This window comes from Schistocerca cancellata, chromosome 1 (assembly GCF_023864275.1).
Source record: "Schistocerca cancellata isolate TAMUIC-IGC-003103 chromosome 1, iqSchCanc2.1, whole genome shotgun sequence".
Taxonomy (NCBI): domain Eukaryota; kingdom Metazoa; phylum Arthropoda; class Insecta; order Orthoptera; family Acrididae; genus Schistocerca; species Schistocerca cancellata.
The window spans coordinates 780,937,752-780,956,668 of NC_064626.1; positions in this window are offsets into that span (position 1 = coordinate 780,937,752).

Genomic DNA, 18,917 nt, shown 5'->3' on the forward strand with positions numbered 1-18,917 from the left:
AATATTGATATAGTAATGAAGTTTAATTATTTCGAGACAGATATAAAGGTATTTAAATGAGAAGTAAAGAAGATAAAAAGAGTAGCAACTCATATACTGGAAATCTTGAACGCATGATAATTTCAGTAATCAATTTTTTTAATATAGTGATCATAACAGTTTCAGCGTCCCCCCCCTTTTATTCATTTGAATTCTGAAGTGTTCTAAATTGGTTTGACTAGCAAAAGTTAAAGTCAATATAAATGTCAAAATTTATCAGTATTTTATCTTTATCAAAATTGACATTTTGTGTGTGGCTCGAAAGTGCTATTTCTAGGGTAACCTATGCCCGATTTTAATCAGATCAATAGACAGTACGAAGTTTTGTAGTATACATTATAGTGTAGTGTTATGTATTCATGGTTTTTCCATTCAGTACAGAACGTGAAACTATCAGTTCAATAGGTTTTCTGGTTCTAAAATTCCACTATATTATGCAGTGCTACTACTTGTTGTTTTGCATGAATATACGTCAACTTGTAAGGGAAGAAACTCAGTTAATGCCTAATTAGGCCTGCGACCGTATTATTATGAAATTGGTAGCATCTTCAGTGTTGCTTTTGGTACATACTGACGTGTAATTGCATTTTGAACTTACTTGACGGATCATTGTTATTACAGAGTGGGTGTAAGTCAGATTTGTCACCATTCAGGTACACGCGGTCAATATCTATACGAAAATCCTGTCTCGTAAGGTGAACCCCGCTCACTTACCATAGTACAGGCTTTAACGAGCATTGTGTGCCCCACGCGCACGTTACAAGTGGCTCGCGGTGACAGGACATCCAGTTGTTTTCGGTCACAAATTAGCGGGAATACTGAACAGTGGATGTTCAGTGGCACGAATTGCAATAATATTCAGTAAAGTAAATAGAAGTGAACGTCAAGTACGGTAGTGAGGTATAATTTGCGTTCAGTATGGACAAGAAAGTAGCCACAGTAGATGTGCCGAGCGTAATGGTAAATGCGGCTGGCAATGACAGGAGTTTACGCGGCTGGATAACAGATGGCGTTAGCGGTAGACAATTGGCGTACATACAACACCACGAACATGTTAACGAACATACTGAAATGTCGATATCGCCTCGAACACAGCAAGGAATAAAACAGGAAGTAGAGGATGACTTAGTAGATGATAGTGGGTATGTGAACGAATCCACTGACATGTTGGATTCACCACAGATAAAGAAGGAACCGAAAGAAAATTGTGAAGTAGGATCGGAACGCACCGATTCCGTAGAACAAGACAGTGTGAAAATTTTAAGCATGAACGACTTATTTGAACGATTAACCAAACAAACTGCAGGACAGAATGATCAGCTTCAAAAACAAGTCAGTAATCAGGTTAGTCAGCTTAAAACACACGTTGACGAGCAGCTTAAAAAACAAAGTAATCAACTTAGAACACATGTTGGTCAGTTTAAAGCACAGGTCGAAGAACAAGGAATTAAAATTAGTAAACAAATAGAACAAGTAGAACAAAAAGTGGGTAATTTAAGTTCTGCAGTAAATACTATGAAGTCTGAAATTGACACAATTAATAAAAATATGAATACTATGCAGGGGGAAATTGACGACATTAACAGTAGGTTTGATGTTGAAATTCTCAACATCCAAGAGAAAGTGGAACCTCTAGTTGAAACAAAAGTAGACGAAAACGTTTTCGGTCTTAAAACTGAGATCGTAAACGAATGCCAACATGGAATATCACAGTTGAAAAAGGCAGTTTCAGACACTGAAAGAGATTTAGGCGAAAAAGTTACCGGATGTGTACAAAAGGGTGAACAAAATACATCGAAAATTCAAGGCAAAATTTTCGATCTCGAGAGTAAAATCAAAGATAGGCCTGGTGTTGTCTGTAATGGCACGCCACTTACGAAGCTGTTGGAAGGTGAGGAACGCTTCGATCCCACCAAAAACCATAACGGATGGTATCCATTGGATTTCATCAAAAGTTGTGAGAGGATTTTTCCTGAACACTTGTCTTGTCAGGAGAAGATAAACGTAATAATTAGCGCCTTAGCAGGTGACGCTAAGCGCTTGGGAATTAACTTGAATACCGAACTAATGACGTTCAAAGAGTTTAAACAAAAGTTTACGGAAGAATACTGGTCCGAACAAAAACAGGATCATTTGTGGCGCGAGTTTATCACGGCCAAACTTCATGATAACAGGGGCAGAAATTCTTTGAAAGATTTCTGAGAATATTGGTACCGAAAGTTGACACACTTAAGAGGGAGAAGATCCGATTCTGAAATCGTATGGGAGCTATATAAAAAGCTTCCAGAAGATTCGAAGAGATATGTGGGAAGCAATCATCGTAGCTTCCAAGCGTTTCTCGAAAGGGTCGTAGACGAAGATCATTGGCGCGAAAGTCATGCCAATTATCAGAATTTTAGTAACAGAAATAATCGCAATAATGACGAGAGAAATGACGGCGATGGGTTTCGCGTCAATATGATACAGAGAGGTAGAGGAAGAGGAAGAGGAAGAGGAAGAGGGGGTTATCCAGGTCGCGGTAGGGGGTACACCGCGCAAAATAATAACGACGCGGGAAACTGATTTCCGCGAACGTTGCGGGCCAAACGGAAGCGGACAGAACATACCGGCCCCGATTTAAGAAATGTTACCGGACTGACAGTAAAGTTATGAGACTGCTTAGAGACAGGCATGGAACAACGCAATGTGTTGTTGCAAAACAAGCGTCAGGTGTGAGCGCAGATGACTCATCTTTGCCACGCAAAGCGCTACATGTTAACAGGCGAGTGGAACATCAGAGGGCTACGGCTCAGCCTAGCAGAACAGCTGTTCAAAGGGAAGCCGCTAGCAAGACGGCAGAATTAGGTACAAACATTGCCGTAAGAGCTGGTGAATACATTACGAGTGGTACTTCCATGGTGAAGGAAATGGTAGATGGAACAGTGGATACACAGAGAGGTGCGGTTAGCAGTATTAGTAATGAAGTAAATAGCGAGAATGAATTAGCGGAAGTAACTGATTGGCGTGTGCAGATCGACGATCTGTACAAGGCCGTCAAGCAATGTGAGTGGGAGGATTTTAAGAAGGAGTATGAAGCAAGGAGGTTAATTAGTGAAAAAGGAGATAGTAGGGACGTCGATAAGGTGATGTGGCCTGAATTTAAAGAGGAGAGAGTAAATAGCGCCATGCAAAGTACGCGTGCTGCCGATAGGATGAAGGTTAAAGATAGAAAGGAATTGTAGGATGAAATCCTAAGCATTGACGAGGAAGTAACTTCTGTTAACGATCCACCAATAGTAAAAGCTGTTACCGAAAGGCACCGTGGGGAAGGGGCAGGTAATTACCTAAGAATAATTGAAGTCCTCAAGGATTACACTAAATATGAAGTAATAGTGGATGTGAGTAAAGCTGATAATGAGGCCGTTTTGCCAAAAGAGGATATTGAGTTAAAATCAAAGTCTGATGAAGATGCAGAGGAAGAACTTAGTCCCTGTCTCAGATAAGCTTTTATGTTAGAACCTGAAAGCGATCCAGAATGGTCGGATTCGGACGATAGTTCAGATGACGAGTATTTCGGTACTAGTGAAAATAATGGGAATACAGCTAATTGCGATATTGTACCTACTGATGACGAAGTTTCAAAACAAAACCCAGATGTTGAGACTGAACACAGAAAAAAGGAGCCACCGGACGACTCGGTGTCAATTTTGCAAAGAGTTCAAGTAAGCAAAGACTTAGAACTCCAGAACCGAGAAAGCCACCAGATACAAATGGTTGACAGGTCAGGAACATATCTTGGGACAATGTCACAGTCGACCAAGGTGCGTTGTGGAAAAAACAGGAAGCGGCATGATTTAGAGCCTGGGGCAGATTTATATCGGACTTTGAGAAAGTCATGAACACCTTACATCACAAATCTACTGGGTTCCCACCGGAAGAAATTTTGTTAGGCAGCAGAAGTAAAAGTTTAATTGAGGAAAAAATAGAGTTTCCACCTTTTAGAAGCTTGGGGTTGAGTCAAAAGAAAGAATTAGTCAGAAAAACAGCAAAGCAAAAAGCTGAATCTAGATCTAAAAGACATGATAAAAACCTGAAAGTTTCAAAATTTAAAATTGGGGATTATGTTCTTTTAAAAACCCACAAAAAATCTAGTGAACTGAACCATGAAATTTCAAAATTTCAATATATTTATAATGGACCATATATAATACAGAACATTCCACACGATAATGCTTACTACCTGATCTACCCAAAATCCAAGAGACCTTTAGGTGTAAGAAACGTTGTGGACCTGAAACTGTATGTTCCTAGGAGTGAGTGACCTAAGTACACTCAGAAGCAATCTGCAGTAAATGTGCTGTATCTAACGTTGAAATTATTTTATTCTAAATGTAACAAGTATTTGTAAATGTATGTATACCATTGTCAGTGTGCTAATGTACTTATGTAAGTTTCAGATTACGAAATGTACTATAAATATAAAGGTGTATGGAAAACAGGGCTGAATAGAAAAAGCAAATGCTGCAAGCCAGATAAAAGATGGGACTGCCAAAAATCAAAGTGGGCAGTACGTGAGTCATTATATAAAGGACTGCCAAACACCAAAGAGGGCAGATAAGTAGTGCAAGGAGAATTGTGTGTTATAGGTGATATGATAAAATGATGTGAAATGGACTGCCCAAATCTGAATAATAGGCAGCAAATATATGTAGTGATTTTTCTAAATAATATTGTGTGTTTATTAGTAAATAAGGAAATGGCTGCCATTCAATGCAAGCAGCAACAAATTGTCTTATAGTGTATATAGGTATTTGTATATGCTTTGTAGTTAAGTGTTTGTGTTTCAGATTTTGAATTAATTTCTCTGAGAAATTTAATAATAAGTAATTTGCTATTTAAATCATGTTGTAATAGGAGGTTGGACTGTGCCAAAGGCACTTAAGCAAATGATCGGTAAATGTTCTTGATATATTAAAAAGTATAGACCTATATGATGTGAGTGAAAGGAAATTTTGTGATATAAAATTTTATGATGGCACATTCACGCAAAGATTCAGAACCCCTGTATAAATATAAAGTTTAGTGTTCCCATCAAATTTGCACTTAGTGGAATTTAATGGAAACAGGGGCATGTGTAACAACATCGACTCTGTACTATTGTACATATAAGTAAATTTTTTTTCTCCATCTGATTTTTCGATAAACTAGTCTAATTGATGTTCTGATTTCATTCCTTTTTAGTTTCATGTCATTGTGTTAAGAAAACTGTAAACAAGTTTCAATGTGAATATTAATGTTTATGTCGAATGTCAAGCAATATTGTAATAGAATTGAAATATAACAAATATTGAGACTGTTGTAAGATGTTTAAATTTGTAACTGAGCGTCTGGTCCATACGTAGGCAATGTGTTAGGATATGTAGAATGCAACACCTCAGGTGAATACCCGGTCTGTCAGGGAGCGGTAAAAGGTGGATGGCAAGCGAGCGCAGGAAAATGTGCATGGGCACTGCACGGCACAACGGGCTCAGCAGTTGTAGTTGGGGTTTGGCATTGGTCTGAGCAACACCTTCTGGAGCGAGGAGGCTCTCCTGGAAGACGTAGTTTCACTGAGCCTCGGGAATACCGTTCCAAATCCCACACAGCATGGCAAAATTCCATAGGCACTAAATGGAAAAGTATTGCGACGCTAAGAAGAATTAAAGTGCAGATACGTCAAGAGCCATAGCTGTGGTTGATGTGTGCTCTGTGCCTCGCCATCTCGCCGCTCGCCAACCGCCGCACCGATACAAGCAGGTTGTAACTTTTAGTACTGTATTCGTATGGGCTATAGAGTGAACTGTTCAATAATAACCTAGATTTTACCAGAACTTTCCCTTCATTTAATTATCCTCACAACTAACCTAGGCAGGGTCCTTTCCAAATGTTGTGCAATCCGAGTGTCCCGAAATGAAAAATTAAATTTTGTGTTAATAATAATTACTTGCAAACCTAGTTATGTTAGAATGGTGTTTAAAGAACTGTTTTGTTAATGAACCAGTAAATGAATAACGAAGGACTAACAAAGTTGAAAGATAACTTTAATATTGATATAGTAATGAAGTTTAATTATTTCGAGACAGATATAAAGGTATTTAAATGAGAAGTAAATAAGATAAAAAGAGTAGTAACTCATATACTGGAAATTTTGAACGCAAGATAATTTCAGTAAACAATTTTTTAATATAGTGATCATAACAGTTTCAGGGTTCCCCCCCCCCCTTTTTATTCATTTGAATTCTGAAGTGTTCTAAATTGGTTTGACCAGCAAAAGTTAAAGTCAATATAAATGTCAAAATTTATCAGTGTTTTATCTTTATCAAAATTGACATTTTGTGTGTGGCTCGAAAGTGCTATTTCTAGGGTAACCTATGCCCGATTTTAATCAGATCAATAGACAATACGAAGTTTTGTAGTATACATTATAGTGTAGTGTTATGTATTCATGGTTTTTCCATTCAGTACAGAACGTGAAACTATCAGTTCAATAGGTTTTCTGGTTCTAAAATTCTACTATATTATGCAGTGCTACTACTTGTTGTTTTGCATGAATATATGTCAACTTGTAAGCGAAGAATCTCAGTTAATGCCTAATTAGGCTGGCGACCGTATTATTATCAAATAGGTAGCATCTTCAGTGTTGCTTTTGGTACATACTGACGTGCAATTGCATTTGAACTTACTTGACGGATCATTGTTATTACAGAGTGGGTGTAAGTCAGATTTGCCACCATTCAGGTACATGCGGTCAATATCTATACGAAAATCCTGTCTCGTAAGGTGAGCCCCGCTCACTTACCATAGTACAGGCTTTAACGAGTATTGTGTGCCCCACGCGCACGTTACAGGGTATCGTCTCAGTTGTGCCACTGGATTCTTGATTTCCTGTCAGGAATTCGCAGCTCGTAGTAATAGACGGCAAATCATCGAGTAAAACTGATGTGATATCAGGTGTTCCCCAGGGAAGCGTCCTGGGACCTCTGCTGTTCCTGATCTACATAAATGACCTGGGTGACAATCTGAGCAGTTCTCTTAGATTGTTCGCTGCAATTTACCGTCTAGTAAGGTCATCCGAAGACCAGTTTCAGTTGCAAAGCGATTTAGAAATGATTGCTGTATGGTGTGGCAAGTGGCAGTTGGCGCTAAATAACGATAAGTCTGAGGTGATCCACGTGAGTTCCAAAAGAAATCGGTTGGAATTCGATTACTCGATAAATAGTACAATTCTCAAGGCTGTCAATTCAACTAAGTACCTGGGTGTAAAAATTACGAACAACTTCAGTTGGAAAGAACACATAGATAATATTGTGGGGAAGGCGAGCCAAAGGTTGAGTTTCATTGGCAGGACACTTAGAAGATGCAACAAGTTCACTAAAGAGACAGCTTACAGTACACTTGTTCGTCCTCTGTTAGAATATTGCTGTGCGTTGTGGGATCCTTACCAGGTAGGATTAACGGAGGACATCGAAAGGGTGCAAAAAAGGGCAGCTCGTTTTGTATTATTACGTAATAGGGGAGAGAGTGTGGCAGATATGATACGCGAGTTGGGATGGAAGTCATTAAAGCAAAGACGTTTTTCGTCGCGGCGAGATCTATTTACGAAATTTCAGTAACCAAATTTCTCTTCGGAATGCGAAAATGTCTTGTTGAGCCCAACCTACAAAGTAGGAATTATCATCAAAATAAAAAAAGAGAAATCAGAGCTCGAATAGAAATGTTTAGGTTTTCGTTTTTCCCGCGCGCTGTTCGGGAGTGGGATGGTAGAGAGATAGTATGATTGTGGTTCGATGAACCCTCTGCCAAGCACTTAAATGTGAATTGCATAGTAATCATGTAGATGTAGATATTCGAGTTACGCTCTATCAATACTACAGTTGGGTCATTACGGTACAGTACATAAATGAGGAAGTAAATAGTAGAATTACTGATAGTACTGGTAGCGTTGTTGGGGAAAAAAAGATAAACCAATGTGCGAGAGAGGAAATGGGAGCTGACTTCTATTTGTCTGCACATAATTAGAACCGCTTATCGTTCATTGTTAGTCAATGTGTATTCTTTATCCTTACACAATATAAAAAACGAAAATTAGTTGATCGCTTTTGTGTAATCAAAGCAGTTAACTTACATGTAAATACAGCTTACATGCACGAATATAAAAAAAATCTGCATTATTATTGTTGTTTTTTGTAACAACGTTCTTCAGCATTATCTAAAGCAAGGGTTTCCTGTTATTACTGATAAGTGGTTAAGTTGTTTATGAATCAGAGAATCATGTTTTATACAAGCTCGACGAAGTATTGAACCGATATTTGATATGTTTTTGTTTTGAGTTTTTCTTATTTCATCTTTTTTTTAGGAAATGGCGTTTTCTTGCACTATGTGACAAATGTGTGTTGTATTTGTATTTTTACTACATCATCCCTCTCTTTCACGCTAAAGGTCAAGACTTTTCGTATCAAACCTGAATAAAATATTGACAATTTCAGTTTTGCTACACATGCTGTATATTTTTAAGTGACAGAAAAGAGGATAACTATGTGGAACAAAAATGTTCCGTGGGTTACGTGACCCGTAATACACTGGAGAGCCAAAGAAATGGTACACCTATCTAACATCGTGTAGGGCCCCGACGACCACGCAGAGGAGCCGCAACACGACGTTGGATGGACTCGACTAATGTCTGAAGTAGTGCTGGAGGGAACCAACACCATGAATCCAGCAGGGCTGTCCAAAAATCCGTTAGACTAAGAGGGGGTGGAGATCTTTTCTGAACAGCACTTTTCAAGGCAATCCAGATATGCTCAATAATATTCAGATCTGGGAAGTTCGGTGGCCAGAATAAGTGTTTAAACTCATAGGAGTGTTCGTGAAGCCACTCTGTAGCATTTCTGGACTTGTGGGGTGTAGCATTCTCCTGCTGCAATCGAATAAGTCAGTCGGAATGTACAATTGACATGTATGGATGCAGGTGATCTAACAGGTTGCTTACGTACGTGTCACCTGTCGGAGCCGTATGTAGACGCATCAGGGATTCCGTATCACTCCAGCTGCACACGCCCCACGCTATTAAAAGCGTCCACCAGTTTGAACAGTCCCCTGCTGACATGCAGGGTCCGTGGATTCATGACTTAGTCTCCATACCCGTATACGTCCATCCTCCCGATACAATTTGAAACCAGACAACATGATTCCAGTCATCAGCAGACCAATGTCGGCCGCCCGGTGTGGCGGAGTGGTTCTTGGCGCTAGAATTTGGAACCGCGCGACCGCGACGTTCGCAGGTTCGAATCCTGCCTCGGGCATTGGTGTTTGTGTTTTCCATAGGTTAGTTAGGTTTAAGTAGTTATTAGTTCTAGGGGACCGATGTCCTCAGATGTTAAGTATCATAGTGATCAGATCCATTTGAACCATTTTGAAGCAATGTGGGTGTTGACGGACCCAGACGATGTGTAAAGCTTTGTTTGGTGCAGTAATCAAGGCTACACGAGTGGGTCTTCGTCCCCGATAGCCCACATCGATTATCTTTCATTGAATGGCCCGCACGTTGACACTTGTCGATGCCTCAGCATTGAAATCAGCATAATTTTGCGGGAGAGTTGCACTTCTGTCGCGTTGAATGATTCTCTTGTCTCGTCATTGGTCCCGTTCTTGCAGGATCTTTTTCCTGCCGCAGCGGAGATTTGATGTTCGAGCGGGTTCATGATAAGCGCGGTATACTTGTGAAATGGTTGTGCGGGAAAATCCCCATTTCATCGCTGCCTCGGAGATGCTATGTCCCATCGCTCGTGTACCGACTATACACCACGTTCAGACTAACTTAAATCTTGAAAACCTACCGTTGGAGCAGCAGTAAACGATCTATCAACTGCGCCAGACATTTGTTGTCTTGTGTAGGTGTTGCCAACTGCAGCACCATATTCTGCCCGTTTACATATATCTGTATTTGAATACACATGCCTATATCAATTTCTTTGGGGCTTCTGGGTATATCCTCGGGCAGCTTCTACACGGTTCAGCGCTTCCGGATTGTAGGGAAACATGGTAAGACACAAATCGCATACGCGAACAAACCGATCAAAATGAGGTAAGGCCAAACAGATGTGCAACACACGTAACTTACAGGTAACGCGTTTTCGATATTAACTGACCAACGTTAGTAGGAAATCTACCATAGTCTGCGCTTACTTGCGATAGTCTATGGTAGCCTACGATATTTTTACAGCTGCAGTATTCATAAGACACCTTGTATGTGTGAGTGCAGGTGACTGGAGAACAACGTCATCAGATACCCCGGCCGTGTTAATTCCGGCACGTGGAGCGTGGGTGACGTACGGCGCTGGTCGGCCCGGCCGTGGCTCGCGCTGCGCGGATAGAGTGCGCCGGCTGCGCCTGATTTATCGCCTGACGCACGGAAATATTCGGCGGCATCCCGCCAGCCCCACCCTACACCCCGCATCCCCTCTTCCCCCCCCCCCCCGTTCCCCACCCCATCCCCCCAAACCTTCCTGGGCGAGCGATCAAGTGACGCGGCACGATGAATCCGATAACGCCGCTGTTAGCGCAGCGCCAAATAAATTGCGGGAAAAAAATTCTGCCGCTTACAGCCACCGCCAGGAAAGTAAACAAAACACCAGTGTCGGTGTACATTTAATTCCGATCTGCCGTGATTGCTGCTGGACATGTAAAAATTCCAAATATAGATACTTTATTAAGAGGTCTTCATTTTTTTAACTGCCATTTACGTTATGCGCTTCGTGAAAGTTTGCGGAAAAGAATTGACGTAGACTAATTAGCTTGTACAAAAACATTGCGGACAATGTTAAAGCTCTCTACGTGTAATATTGAGCTGATCTCTCATGTTTACCAATATTTCTGAAAACCCATCTTTCAATCGCAATTATTTTCACTCATGCTGTTTCTGCTGCCAGTATGATCCATTTTTGCGTCTTAATTAAATCTGGATTATCTACCGTTCTTTTTCCATTAGGGAATACACTGACGGAAAAAAATCGCAATACCAAAAACTAGTTTTGCGACATAAACGAAAGTTGATTGGTGCGTTTTTACATCTGAAAGATGAAGTCTATTCAAAATTTCTCGCCAGTCGCTTAGGAATGGCCATAGTAGCGTCAGTACGAGGATTCAAGTCAGGTTTGCTATAAATACCTGCCGCGCGGGATTAGCCGAGCGGTCTTAGGCGCTGCAGTCATGGACTGTGCGGCTGCTCCCGGCGGAGGTTCGAGTCTTCCCTCGGGCATGGGTGTGTGTGTGTTTGTCCTTAGGATAATTTAGGTTAAGTAGTGTGTAAGCTTAGGGACTGATGACGTTAGCAGTTAATTCCCATAAGATTTTACACACATCTGAACAATTTTTATAAATACATGGTGTAAAGATCGTGAACGTTAGTGAACTCTAAGATTGAATGTGGCGAGTTGTCAGTCAGGAATGTATTTAAGGCAACAAAGACGACATTTTCAGCATCTCACTGACTTTGAACGAGGTCGTGTAATAGGACTATGAGAATGTATCCTTCTGCGACATTGCAGAAAGACTTGGCAGGATGGAGGCGCTGTACATGATTTCTTGCAGAGATGGTCACGGGAATGTACGGTCTTAAGAAGACCGGGCTCCGGACGGCCATGTTGCATTACCGGGAGGGAAGGCCATCGTATTCGGTGTATTGTTCCGGCACATCATTTTGCATCTGCAGCAGCAATATGAACAACAGTTGGCACCACAGTGGCAGAACTAACTTACAGATCGGTTACTTCAAGGGGAGCTCCGAGCTAGACGCCCTGTAGTGTAGATTCCTCTGACTCCAAACCATCTCAAACTGCAATATCAGTGGTGTAAAGCAAGAGCTCATGGGAAAGCTAGATGGCAGTCTGTTCTGATTTCTGATGAAAGCTGGTTCTGCCTCGGTGCTAGCAATGGCCGCGTGTTGTTTACAAGGATGCCAGTTGAGGAGGGCCCACAGTCAATCCGTCTGTGAGCTAGACACCCTTGATGTACACATAGAGTTATGGTCTGGGGTGTGATTCCGTATGACTACAGTAGCAATATCGAGCTTATCCGCACACCCGGCCAGCAAATCTGTACCACTATCTGGTGTTTCGATCTGTTGTGCAGCCACGCGGTGGTGTTTTTTAACAGGATAACGCTCGCCCACGTACCGCTGTCGTAACGGAACATTGTCTACAGATTGTCGACTTGTTGTCTTGACCTGCTGGAACATGAGATCCATCTCCAAGCGACCACGTATGGGACTTCATCGGACGTCATCCGTGATCTGTCCTATCGTGTCACCAATAGCAACAGATATGGACGGATCTCCATCCCACAGCCGGTACGTCTACTGTGGTGTCACCGCCAGACACCACACTTGCTAGGTGGTAGCCTTTAAATCGGCCGCGGTCCGTTAGTATACGTCGGACCCGCGTGTCGCCACTGTCAGTGATTGCAGACCGAGCGCCGCCACACGGCAGGTCTAGAGAGACTTCCTAGTACTCGCCCCAGTTGTACAACCGACTTTGCTAGCGATGGTTCACTGACAAATTACGCTCTCATTTGCCGAGACGATAGTTAGCATAGCCTTCAGCTACGTCATTTGCTACGACCTAGCAAGGCGCCAGTACCAGTTACTATTGATACTGTAATCATACCTCACGGCAGCCTGCGTGAGCTAAAACGCGTGCCTTTTCGGCTTCCTCTAGTACCCGGTGTTGGCTCTCCTGCCAACCCACAACATCTACAATACAATAAATGCACGTTTGGATGCTTGCAATGAAGGCTCTGGCGGTAACACCGGTTATTAATGTACCAACATTTCACGTCTGCAATGCCTTATCACACGCTCACATTAACTTGTAATTCTACAATGTTAGTGACTTCAAAATCATACCTAACAGATGTATTTACGAAATTTCATGGTTCTAAATTAAATTTTTTGGTATCGCGACATTTTTCCGCCAGTGTAGTTGATATTAACCTGAACACAGTAGTTCCGTGCTCTTGCAGGGTGTTTGCTTGCTTAATCTCTGCCTAGGGCGTCAGTGGACGTCAAATCTCATGGATACATCGTGTTTCACCACTCCCCAGCTACCAACGTAAGCGACCACAGCATCTCAGTGAACTTACTTAACCACATTTCAGATCTCTTGTCAAGTAACAACAATAAAATAAATATGTCCCTCCTCACTTTTAATTGTGGAAGCCAAACTGCTCGAAGGACCACCACCCATGGAAATGAATACTTGTGACTACTGAAACCGTTTCAACTTGACACAAAGACGCACTGCAGCGTATACACCGACAAAGGGCGAAAAATATACTTGTGAAAAATGTCCTCTTACTAAAATTCTTATGTTGCGTAAGTTTCTTTCTCCACTAATGTTCTTGAAATCGTTCTTAGTGAGTGAGTTCTGACAGTACAGCTAGCAGCGCAGTCAGAAATCCACTGTCACGCCCCATTCCGACACACATAGCCTGCATAGCCTATGCACTTATCTCAAAACAGATGTCTGTATGCTGTATCACAAACAATTGTTGACATAGTTTTCTGATAAAGAGTTCGTTTGAAATGTTGATGGTAAGGCCACAGTAATTTTGTAGTGTAAGACTAAGAAAATATAAACTCCTGGAAATTGAAATAAGAACACCGTGAATTCATTGTCCCAGGAAGGGGAAACTTTATTGACACATTCCTGGGGTCAGATACATCACGTAATCACACTGACAGAACCACAGGCACATAGACACAGGCAACAGAGCATGCACAATGTCGGCACTAGTACAGTGTATATCCACCTTTCGCAGCAATGCAGGCTGCTATTCCCCAATGGAGACGATCGTAGAGATGCTGGATGTAGTCCTGTGGAACGGCTTGCCATGCCATTTCCAACTAGCGCCTCAGTTGGACCAGCGTTCGTGCTGGACGTGCAGACCGCGTGAGACGACGCTTCATCCAGTCCCAAACATGCTCAATGGGGGACAGATCCGGAGATCTTGTTGGCCAGGGTAGTTGACTTACACCTTCTGGAGCACGTTGGGTGGCACGGGATACATGCGGACGTGCATTGTCCAGTTGGAACAGCAAGTTCCCTTGCCGGTCTAGGAATGGTAGAACGATGGGTTCGATGACGGTTTGGATGTACCGTGCACTATTCAGTGTCCCTTCGACGATCACCAGTGGTGTACGGCCAGTGTAGGAGATCGCTCCCCACACCATGAAGCCGGGTGTTGGCCCTGTGTGCCTCGGTCGTATGCAGTCCTGATTGTGGCGCTCACCTGCACAGCGCCAAACACGCATACGACCATCATTGGCACCAAGGCAGAAACGACTCTCATCGCTGAAGACGACACGTCTCAATTCGTCCCTCCATTCACGCCTGTCGCGACACCACTGGAGGCGGGCTGCACGATGTTGGGGCGTGAGCGGAAGACGGCCTAACGGTGTGCGGGACCGTAGCCCAGCTTCATGGAGACGGTTGCGAATGGTCGTCGCCGATACCCCAGGAGCAACAGTGTCCCTAATTTGCTGGGAAATGGCGGTGCGGTCCCCTACGGCACTGCGTAGTATCCTACGGTCTTGGCGTGCATCCGTGCGTCGCTGCGGTCCGGTCCCAGGTCGACGGGCACGTGCACCTTCCGCCGACCACTGGCGACAACATCGATGTACTGTGGAGACCTCACGCCCCACGTGTTGAGCAATTCGGCGGTACGTCCACCCGGCCTCCCGCATGCCCACTATACGCCCTCGCTCAAAGTCCGTCAACTGCACATACGGTTCACGTCCACGCTGTCGCGGCATGCTACCAGTGTTAAAGACTGCGATGGAGCTCCGTATGCCACGGCAAACTGGCTGACACTGACGGCGGCGGTGCACAAATGCTGCGCAGCTAGCGCCATTCGACGGCCAACACCGCGGTTCCTGGTGTGTCCGCTGTGCCGTGCGTGTGATCATTGCTTGTACAGCCCTCTCGCAGTGTCCGGAGCAAGTATGGTGGGTCTGACACACCGGTGTCAATGTGTTCTTTTTTCCATTTCCAGGAGTGTAGTTATGATGTACTGTATAGTGCTGTGTGAGCATCATTTGCGAAATACTGTAACAGCGAAGGATGCTTTACAACGGAAATTGTTGAATGCTCGATATTTTGAGAAATCTTATAGAAATTATGGAGCGGTGATCCACGTAACGGACTTCAGCCGTTCAGGTGGAGTATTAACGTTGATCGGTACTTGGCTGATTTGGGCATTTCACATCGTTGCATTTGGAGATAAGTAGGTATACTCTGCGGACAATAATCGACTGGTATGCATTACTAGTGACAAAATCAGCTACTACGACATCATGAAAGTGACATATCCTCTCCAGACAGTGACATGGAGGCGAGGTTGGTGGAGCCTCCACGAGAAGGCCGTCACTCCTCAGCCTCTGCCGCTACCAAAAAAGGGGAACTGCTCACTAAACTAAACCAACGAAATAAAAATGATAATAGATTGTTAACAACAAACTTCAAGGTTTTGAAGATGGTGCCTAGAAGAACAAACCTACGATAGAAACACGTGTATGTAAACTTCAGAACGTTCAACTTATATAGGGAAACGCTTGCAGCTAGGCAACACTTTAACTGTAAACTTGAATTTGTATGCCCTAATGTGTTGCTGTCACATGCGTGGACATGTTGGACGACATCTAACGTAATGAATACAGACAGATCCATTGCCATTAGTTCCGTACAAACTCGCGTTTCATTCAGAAGGCGTTAATTCGTATTACGTCGGCGCTCTGAAGCATCGTTGGATGACGTTTCCGGATCCTGCATTGGTTTCTCAAAACAACAACTACATACCCTCGAAGATTATCGGTAACGTTTGTTAATCCCTATACAGGACAATGCACGGTTCACCAAAGACTGGTTTTGTGTTTACATTGACTGCACTCATAACGTCATGTTTACTTCAGTTCTCACTGACTGGGTGCTGAGAGCGTGGCCACGGGTTGGTACCATGCGATGGGGCAGGCTTACGGCGGGACCAGGCCTGGCAGTATGGTGTGTTCTGTGGCGGTGTCAATAGCGACGAAGCCGCTCTAATGCCTGTATTCTGCATATTTCCCAAAGCGCAGTGTGAAGGACATTCAGTATGCGGGGGCGGAGCTTGGAACGTCCTACTACCCGACGTTCAAAATTGTCCTTAGCTAACGAAATGGTGAATATTTAATTTTTATTTTTACCGTTTGACTATCCGAGGACGAACACTGGTTGGCTGAAAATAGGTTGTGGCTTTGTAAAATGTCGATTTCATAGCGTCGCAAAAAAATATAGAAACCGCAAGAGCGAAACTGATAGTTTGTAGCTATGATGGAATTACATTTTCCTGGAGAGATACGAGTTTCAACTTTGATTTCGGTAAGGACAGAAGTTAATTTGAGAGTCTCAGAAACGTCTGAGAATGTACGTCTGGTATAGCACTGTATGGAAGTGAAACATGGGCTGTGTGAAAACCGGAACAGAAGACAATAGAAGCATTTGAGATGTGGTGTTACAAACGAATGTTGAAAATTAGGTGGACTGATAAGGTAAGAAATGAGGAGGTTTTGCGCAGAATCTGAGAAGAAAGGAATATGTGGAAAACACTGATATGGAGAAGAGACAGGATGATAGGACATTTGTTAAAACATTAGGGAATGACTTCCATGGTACTAGAGGGAGCTGCAGAGGGCAAAAACTGTAGACGAAGACAGAGATCGGACATAAACAGCAGACTACGTTGGCAAAGAGGGCATCCCTGGCCAAGAAACGTCTACTAGTATCAAACATAGGCTACAATTTGAGGAAGAAGTTTTTCAGAAGATACTTTTGGAGTGCAGTATTGTATGGTAATGAAACATGGACTGTGGTAAATCGAGGCAGAATACAATGGAACCATTTGCGATCTGATGCTATGGATGAAAGTTGAAAATTGTGTGCACTGATAAGGTAAGGAATGAGGAAACTTTCCGCAGAATCTTCTAGGAAAACACGGTCAAGTAAAATGGACAGGATAATGGGACAATTGGTAAGAGGCGAGGGAATAACTTGTATGGTACTATAAGGAGCAGTAGCGGGTAACATATGTAGAGGAAGACAAATATTCTAATACGTTCAGCAAATAATTGAGGACGTAGGTAGCAAGCGCTACTCTGATATGAAGAGGTTGGTACAGGAAATTGGACGATATTTGTGTAAGTCTCACCTTAACACCTTCTTCATGTTTAAGAATTGCATGATTTAACCTGTCTGGAAAAATTCCTGGTGCCAGTGAGGCATTGCACATATCACTAAGGACACTACATATTAAACTGGCACAACTTTTCATAATTTTGTTTGAAATCCATCAACACCACTTGAGCTTTTGTTTTGTGTTGAAACAGCACACTGTCGATGATTGGAACACAAACAGTTTCTTCATGGCATTTAACTTTTCATTGAGATAGTAACATTTTCAGAAAGTAAAACTTTCTCACTAATGTGCCCCACTTATTTCCACTGTCGAATCAGAAAACAGCCGATCATGACCCTCTAACCCCCTTGCTCGAAGTAAACTAAATGGAACACTATAATTTCGAAATAACATCTCTTGTGCAATATTTCATTATTGTAGACACATGCTAAATCACCGAAAACACGAAACATCACGTTGCCCTACTAATTTCCACGTTTCACGAGAATTGTTACAAGATATTTCCTAGAATTTAGGTGTTCAGAGACAGAGAGAGAGAGAGAGAGAGAGAGAGACAGAGAGAGAGCTTGCCACGCCGCCTTGCGCACCTAGGCGTCGGCAGCCGGTAACTGGGTCGCGGCCCACGGGCTGCCTAACTGCGCGGCGGCACGAAAGCTGCCGTGACGTGGGCTGCGTGGTTGCGGGACCGCAGGGGCGGAGGGCTTCTGAGAACGCGGCCGCTCGCTGTATCTGGCAATCTTAATGGCCGGCCAGGCCCGCAGGAGGGACGGGTTCGCAGTTCCGTGAGCGAATATCGTTAGGCAGCTTTAAACTGAGAACTGCAGGTGATCTATCATTCAGAGATCCTCGTTATGAAACACACAGAAGTTCATTATTGTGATAACTGCTGTGAATTTTTTCCCACAACTCTACCGCTGAGGCCAGAGAAAGCTACGCATAAAACTTAAAGACTTTGCTGCATTACTTCTTTCAGTGGTCTCCCTTTAGTCATCGGTATATTTCGAAACGTATTATTCTGCAGTAATTCTTTCTACAAACAGAATGCTTGCAAAATATTCATCTTTTAGACAAGGTTATCGGTATGCATGTGACGGCATGCGTACCTAAAATATTCCAAAACCCAACCCATAAAAACGTCATCTTCTGCTGCACATCCGTCGGATTTCATTCATGATCAAACGCTAGGTTCAACTATTTTGGATAGCCCTTGTGGTAGGGACCATTTGTATACAAAACAGAAGGATCGTCTTAGTATCACTATCCTACGTTACAGGACAAAGTATGAATATTTCGCAGTTCCTCCTTCTTCAGATTGAGCAAATCGGTTTGTTCTTTTTGCATTTGATCGGTCGACAGTGGACTTGATGGGATTTATGGATGCAGCATCACGAGTGTCCTCGGGAAACCCAATAAGATGGTGTTTTTTTCTGTGTATTCGCCATTGCCTGCGGACCAAACCCAGCCGAAGATTCCAACACGACTATGCAGAGCAAATGGCTGAAATTTTTACAATATATTCCTCGGACACCGACTCGAACAACCCTGAAAATTTTCTAGATTTCTGTATCCATTTTAAGATACAGAGGTTCATATTTACCATACTCGTACAAGTAAAATACGCATGTAAAATCCGTTGT